The sequence below is a fragment of the Myotis brandtii genome, unplaced genomic scaffold (genome assembly GCF_000412655.1).
Source record: "Myotis brandtii unplaced genomic scaffold, ASM41265v1 scaffold488, whole genome shotgun sequence".
NCBI lineage: Eukaryota > Metazoa > Chordata > Mammalia > Chiroptera > Vespertilionidae > Myotis > Myotis brandtii.
The window spans coordinates 703,453-710,681 of record NW_005368638.1 but is presented as its reverse complement, the minus strand read 5'-3'; the positions used below and the strand labels follow the sequence as shown (position 1 = coordinate 710,681).

Genomic DNA, 7,229 nt, shown 5'->3' with positions numbered 1-7,229 from the left:
TGGGCACCGCCCCTGCCCGGGCCAGACGCCTCGGCCAGAGGCATTAGGCCTGGGCAGGGGCGGAGCCTGCAACCGCAGGGAGCTGGGGATCCCCTGCCCAGGCCTGACACCTCTGCCGGAGGCCTCAGGCCTGGGCAAGGGCCCGATCCTGCGATTGGAGGGTGATGGGGGTCAACGCCTGAGGGCTCCCAGTATGTGAGAGGGGGCAGGCTGGGCTGAGGGACACTCGCCCCCACCCCCACCCAGTGCACGAATTTCATGCACCGGGCCCCTAGTATCTTATATAATAAAAGGGTAATATGCAAATCGACCGAATGGCGGGACAACTGGTCGCTATGACACACTGACCACCAGGGGGCAGAAACTCAACGCAGGAGCTGCCCACTAGTGGTCAGTGTGCTCCCACAGGGGGAGCGCCGCTCAGCCATAATTGAGCTGAAGGTTGATGAGCGCAGCGGCCCGCTTCCGTGGCAGCGCTAAGGATGTCTGATTGCAGCTTAGGCCCAACATCCCCCAAGGGCTCCCAGACTTTGAAAGGGCGCAGGCTGGGCTAAGAAACCACCCTCCCATCCTCCCCAGTGCACGAATATCATGCACCAGGCCTCTAGTCTTGTATATACACATAGTATATATGTAGTACAATGTTAAAATTTGGTTGAAGTTCATGTGTGGGAACAGGGTTTATAGGAAATCTCTGTACCTTCTCCTCAACTTTGCTGTAAACCTAAAAATGCTTTAAAAAAGTACTTATTTAAAAAATTTTTAAGTTGCAATAATAGGTCAAGAAAAAATTAATTGGTTGAAGGGAATTTGGAGGCTTTTTATACTGTTTTTGCAACTTTTCTGTAGGTTTGAAATTATTTTAAAATAAATTAATTTTTAAAAGTCAGTAAGAACTTATGATGACCTTGGTGCAAAATGCCTGGCTTACTACAGGTACTAAAAAAAATTATTTGGCCTTTCCTTCCCAGCTGCTCAAATGAAAAAATCTTAAAGTCATCATCACTCTTTTCCTCTTTCTCCTACATCCAAATGGACTCTCAGTTCTAGAAAAACTACCTAATAAGTTTTCAGTTTTTCAAATCCAATTTTTATTTCCACATCTCTCCATTTCCAGTTCTTACCATTTCTCACCTAGACCACAGCAAGAGCATCCTCACTGGTCTCTCTGCTCCAATTTTAACCTTATCTTTGCACCATCCTTACATCCTTGCATCATTATCTAAAAAATGGAGTTACTTTTCAAAACTTACATCTAATTTTATCGTTCTTTTATTTAAGTACCTATAATTGCTCCCCAATGTAAATGTTGATTTTCTAAGAGGAAAACTAAACATGTGTGAAGGCACTAGCAATGCAGAAGCACCAAAAAGCTCTCTCTCTCTCTCTCTCTCTCTCCCTCTCTCTCTCTCTCTCTCTCACACACACACACACACACACACACACACCAATGAAGTAGTAATTACTGGGGGTGGGCGGGATGGATGGACTTGACATCTTTTATGCTTATTTTAGGATTTGGTACTGGTTTTATTTTTTACTACATAGTGGGAATGGCAGGGATGAGTAGGTATCATAAACTTTCCAACACTTATAGCCTCTAAAACAGTGCTTTTACCAATCCTTTGCCCAACTTGGCATCAAAGAAAAAATGCTTTCAGCACACTGGGACAAGCAAAGGAGATGATTCAAGGTCAAAAGAAACCATCTGGGGGGCTCCAATATGTTCAGTCCCTTAGACTGACAGGCATCTTGCTCTTAGCATTAATGGTAAACCATTCATGGCCTACCAGCTAGTTGGAAAGCTCTGTTCTAAAGGTCTTAATATGATCCCACTCATCACCCAAACAAGGAGCCTCACAACCTTTCCTCTCCTACCATAGTTAACACACACATACACGCACACAGATTCACATGCAAAATCAGATACCAATACCCATCCCATAGACAGAGACAGACATGTACAAGACAACTTGCATTTCTCCAAACACACTATGCATCCTTTTATACTTCTGACTTTTTGTACACGCTGTTCTCTCTATCCAGATAAAGTCCAACTCATCCTCCAAGACACTGCTCAAATGCTACTGCTGCTTCCCCCACATCTTATTACACTTGTCACTCTGAATTGTAATTGTTTGTTGACATGTGTTACCACCTAGAATTTGAGCTCAAGGGCAAAATCATGTTTATCATTGATCCCTATAATAGACATTCAAATGTTTAATTAACATGCTATATAATAAAAGCCTAATATGCTAAGTGTCTGGTCAGTCATTCAACCAATCAAAGCGTAATATGCTAATGATATGCTAAGGCTGCTCAACCACTCGCTATGACGTGCACTGACCACCAGGGGGAAGACAGTCAACCAGTCGCTATGATGTGCACTGACCACCAGGGGGCAGACAGTCAACCAGTCACTATGACTTGCACTGACCACCAGGGGGCAGATGCTCCGACTGGTAGGTTAGCTTGCTGCTGGGGTCTGGCCGATCAGGACTGAGCAAGACGGGCCAGACAGGCCCTGGAGCTCTCCCACGGTCCCTCCCTGGCTGGCCAACCTCCCGCTTCCCTTTCCAGCCCTAATCATGCACTGGTGGGGTCCCTTGGCCTGGCCTGCCCCCTCTCGCAATCCGGGCTGAGGATCCCCCCTCCCCAGTGCATGAATTTCGTGCATCGGGCCTCGAGTTATATATAAATGTTCACTACATAATTCACCAATAAGCCAAATATTTTACTTTCTTTTTTTTTTTTTAATCCTCACCCAAGGACATGCTTTTTTATTGATTTGAGAGAGAAAGGAAGGGAAAGGGAGAGAGAGAAAAAACATCAATTTGAGAGTGAAACATTCATTGATTGCCTCTCTCATGCACCTGGACTGGGGAATCAAACCTGGAACTTGGGTATGTGCCCTGACCAGGAATGAAACTCGTGACCTTTCTGTGATGGGACGATGCTCTGAGCCACACAGGCAAGGGCAACCAATTTTTCAGAATACATTAATTAAAACAACGAGGTACAATTTTACAACCAAATTAGCATTAGCATTTTTCCAAAGCAAGAACACCCATTGTTTTATAAAAGAAAGATTTGTCATAGAAATATTCATACCACTGGAACCCTTTCCCAGTCCTAGGGTTTTAGACTGAGGAAACAAACAAGCACAAATATATTCAATGCAGATTATAACATTGGAAGCTTTAGAAATAACCAAAATGTTTAACAAAAGGTAAATGACTAAATCAATCACCTGATCAATAAATCATGTGAAATGTCGAAGCAACTGTTTAAGCTGTGACAATGGGAACGGAAAAATGAGAAAAAATGTTATCAGCTACTCTATTGATCATCTCTTTTATTTTAAAAAAATAGTGCCAGATGTTTTATATAGAGTACCTTAATCCTCACAACAATTCAAGGCCAAGTATTATCCTAATTTCATAGTTAAGGAAGTATGCTCAGAGGTTATATAATTTGCCCAAGGTTTTTGAGACCAGATTCCAACCCAGATCTAACTCCAAAGTGTGTCAGCTTTTCCCTACATTACATTGCCCCTGATATACAATATTTCCAGTATATTAAACTCAAATTATATCTCTACCACACACCTTTATTTTTAAAAATATGGACAACTGCCTGGAAGGAAACAAAAACATCTATTAGAGTGGTGATTAAGGATGAATGTTGTTACACTAATTATCCTTTTTAAAAATTAGCAACTTTTTAAAGCAGAATTGATAAACAATAGACTAAACTCATGGGGCAAAACAAAAGACACAATCCCCAATTTTAATTTTTTTACATTTTCATTAAAGACAGAGTAGGTAACATAAAAACTTAAGAAGGATGTACTCAATTGAAATACCTTCTAAACAATCACATATTAACCCCAAGGTGCTTATTACCAGGATTCAAAATCTAGTCATTATGACTGGATTAAACAGCATTCTTCCAGAAAAAGGTGAATTTTGAGGAATACTTGAAGAGAAGACATATGGATTGGAGACAGTTAGGAATGTTTAAACTGAGGAATCAAGGGCAAAGGAAAAAACAAGAATGTTTTCTTTTTAAGCAAGAACAAGAAACAGGGTGAGATGAAGTTGGTGGAAAGCCTTCAAGGCCAAGCAGATAAGTTTGGGATTAATTTGATAAGCAACAGAGAACTATACCATATTCTTAAATGGGAAGGTAGCATGCTGAAATACGGTCTTTAAAGATCCAAACTTTGTTCCAAGGTACTGCCTTTGGTTACACAGTGTTTCACCAAACAACTGGGGATGGAGAGGAATAATCCATTATCTTTTATATGTACTCTGGTAAAAAAGAGAAACTGACTAAACAATAAAAATCCACAATAATAAAAGCATATATGCTAGTTAGACCAGACATCCTTCCGGCCAACCTTCTGGATGAAGCCAGGGCTGTGAGGGAAGCCCAGGTCCCAGGTGCCTGCCTGTGGCTGGAGGAAAGCCCAGGTCCCAGGTGCCAGAGGGAAACTGGTGCCGGCAGCCAGGGGAAGGAAGGCCTACTCTTACATGAATTTCGTGCATCGGGCCTCTAGTCTTTATATAATGGGTGAGTATATTGGGGAGGAAGGCCTTTCAGATATGCTTGTGAATATTAAATGCCACTGTACATTTTAATAAGAATCATACTCCCTCTGTCCCATAATAATAGTAGCAAGTGAATATTTAAACGGGAATTATTGGCGAATGCAGCTGTAAGTTATGTTGTAGCGCAAAATTATGAAGCCTTCAATCAAAATCAATGTTTCATAACATCTGTCATTTGTTTTGACACATCTTTCAATTTTTAGGTTAATCTAATTATTACGAATTATAACTATTTTTCTAATTTCATCCGCTGATTGAAATCAATTGTTTTATTTCAGTTAAATATCAACCCATTGTAAAAGTAAGATGAAAAAGAGTTTTCAAGCAAAGATCGAGTTGCGATTGTCCAGTTCTTGATGCATCAAAAGAAAAAGGAAAAGTTGCAGAAAGGTGCAATTACGTTAGCTGCAAAACAATTTAAGTGCAACAGAATGACCATATCAAGGATTTGGAAACGTGTTTCCGAAAATAATTGTCAAGGAGAATCTTATGCTAATGTTGATTCTTTGAAAAAACAAAACTGTGGACGTAAACACAAAGATTATGGAGAAAAACTTGAAAAACTTAGACATATTCCTCTTAGCAGAAGAGGCACTATATTAGCCTTTGATAATATTTCTCCCGAAATACTGGATAATACATCTCTGTCACTTCAACAAGTTATGCTGGAAGCAATGAAGAACGAAGGCTCCAATAATTTTAAGCTCACGCTTATAGGGAAAGCAAAGCTTCGCAGCCAAGGGATCCTACCTACAAGTTTAAAATGCAGTAATGAAATTATTGGAAAATCCAGAAACTATCTGAACACTCAAAACAAAAATTAGGAGTACTATTTTTAATTTATTGTTTAATTTAATCTAGTTTTTTGATAATAAATGTTGCGTCCTATATTGATTTTCTTTTGCTACTATTATTATGGGACAAATTACATTCATCAACTGCTACCATTATTATGGGACAGAGGGAGTATAAGTTTAGAGCAAGAAGAATGCTGGAGATAACCTTTTAGTGACCACCTCTTCATTTTCAAAATGAACTAAATTGATGCTCAAGAACTAAATAACTTGCCTAATGTCATATACAGCTAAAAGATTCAATATTAAAAAAACTCAGATTTTCTAGGTAGTAAGATCTAAAGCTGTGCTGTCCAATATTGTAGCTACTAGCAACATCTGGTTATTTAAATTTAAACTGGTTAAAATTAAATACAAATGTTTTAAATTTATAATTGATTTTTAGAGAGAGACTAAGGGGGAGAGAGAGAGACAGACAGACAGACATTGATTTGTTGTTCCACTTATTTATGCATTCACTGGTTGACTCTTTTATGTGCCCTGATCCGGATCACAACCCTGGTGTATCAGACATCACTCTAACCAACTGAGCTGCCCTGCCAGGGCCAAAATCAAATACAATTTTAAATTCAGTTCCTCGGGCACGATAGCCACATTTTTGAGTGCTCCATACTGCACATGGCTACCACATCTGACAGTGCAGAAAAAAGAATAACGTCGTTTAGTTTAATGCTGTTTTGTTGATGAGATGCCTTAAGAACTTAACCCTTTTTTATATCAGTTCGCCTATAGTAAAATTGGTTTCATTATACGTCATTTTCCTTAAAGTCACAGAAGCAATCTATGACTTTAAGTGAGGACTTAGACTTACTGTACTTCCATCACTGCAGAAAGTTCACCTGGCACCATGATCTAAAGAATAAGCTTCAGAGCCAGACAGACCTAATTTGAATCCTACTTACTAGCAGTGTGATCCTAGACAAATTAATTTCTCCTTGCCCTCATTTGGAGAGGAGAAGGGAAAAGCAGGAGATTATTAATACCTTCCTCACAAAGTGTACTTGAAGATTATGTGGGATAACACGAAAAGCCCCTTTATACTGTCTGGCACATAAAAGACAATAAACACTTCCCTTCTGGATCCTTTTTTTCCCCTACTCCTCAATATAACCTCCTTGTTAAAAGATAGAAACACAATAACTCACCCAAATTAGTATCTTCCTTCCCCTCAAGATAATCCACAGTACCTAATTTTCTTCTGTTCCTGCCAATTTCTTCAAATACTTGCATCTCTCTTCCAGTGCTTCTATTTAGGAATAATGAAATTAAGAATGAATGTAGAGGGAAATGCCTCTAATAAAGTGGAAGAGAATGGAATAAATTGCCCCTCTGTTTTCCATCCTATTTTAAATATCACTATACTGACTGATCATACAAAGGAAAATATATTACACTGTTCATAAGTAATGTAATTCTACACCAATAAAGTCGATTCCACAACATTTCTACTTCTCACCATCTGTACTAATAACTGGATGTTAAATGAAGAAATAACACTTTCCCTCTACAGTATTACTTTTGGGGGGGGGGGGAGGGGGGGGAGATCTCCAGAATGCTAAACCAGTATTCAAGGCTTCACAGCTTAATCTAGTGAACTGACAAATTTAACAAAACTAGACTACAGCATATAAAAAACTTTACAACATGCATGTTATTAACCCAGAAAAACAACAAAATTCAACTCAGTTTATAACCAGTGAATTTCTGCCAATACTATATTTTATTTAGAAGGAACAATTCATATTTAGCTACATAAAGT

At 39.3% G+C, this 7,229-nt stretch overlaps 1 protein-coding gene across 6 annotated transcripts in view; it reads right to left on the bottom strand.

Annotated features, from left to right (window-relative positions):
* The window catches only part of PTPN4 (protein tyrosine phosphatase, non-receptor type 4 (megakaryocyte)), a 213,048-nt gene extending 206,358 nt beyond the window's left edge, over positions 1–6,690 (bottom strand). For all 6 annotated transcript variants that reach the window (XM_014547921.1, XM_005876489.2, XM_014547925.1 and 3 more), the window contains exon 1: positions 6,616–6,690. The gene's annotated coding sequence lies outside the window, so the exon portion shown is untranslated. The remainder of the gene's footprint in view (positions 1–6,615) is intronic.
* Between the last annotated feature and the right edge of the window lie 539 nt (positions 6,691–7,229).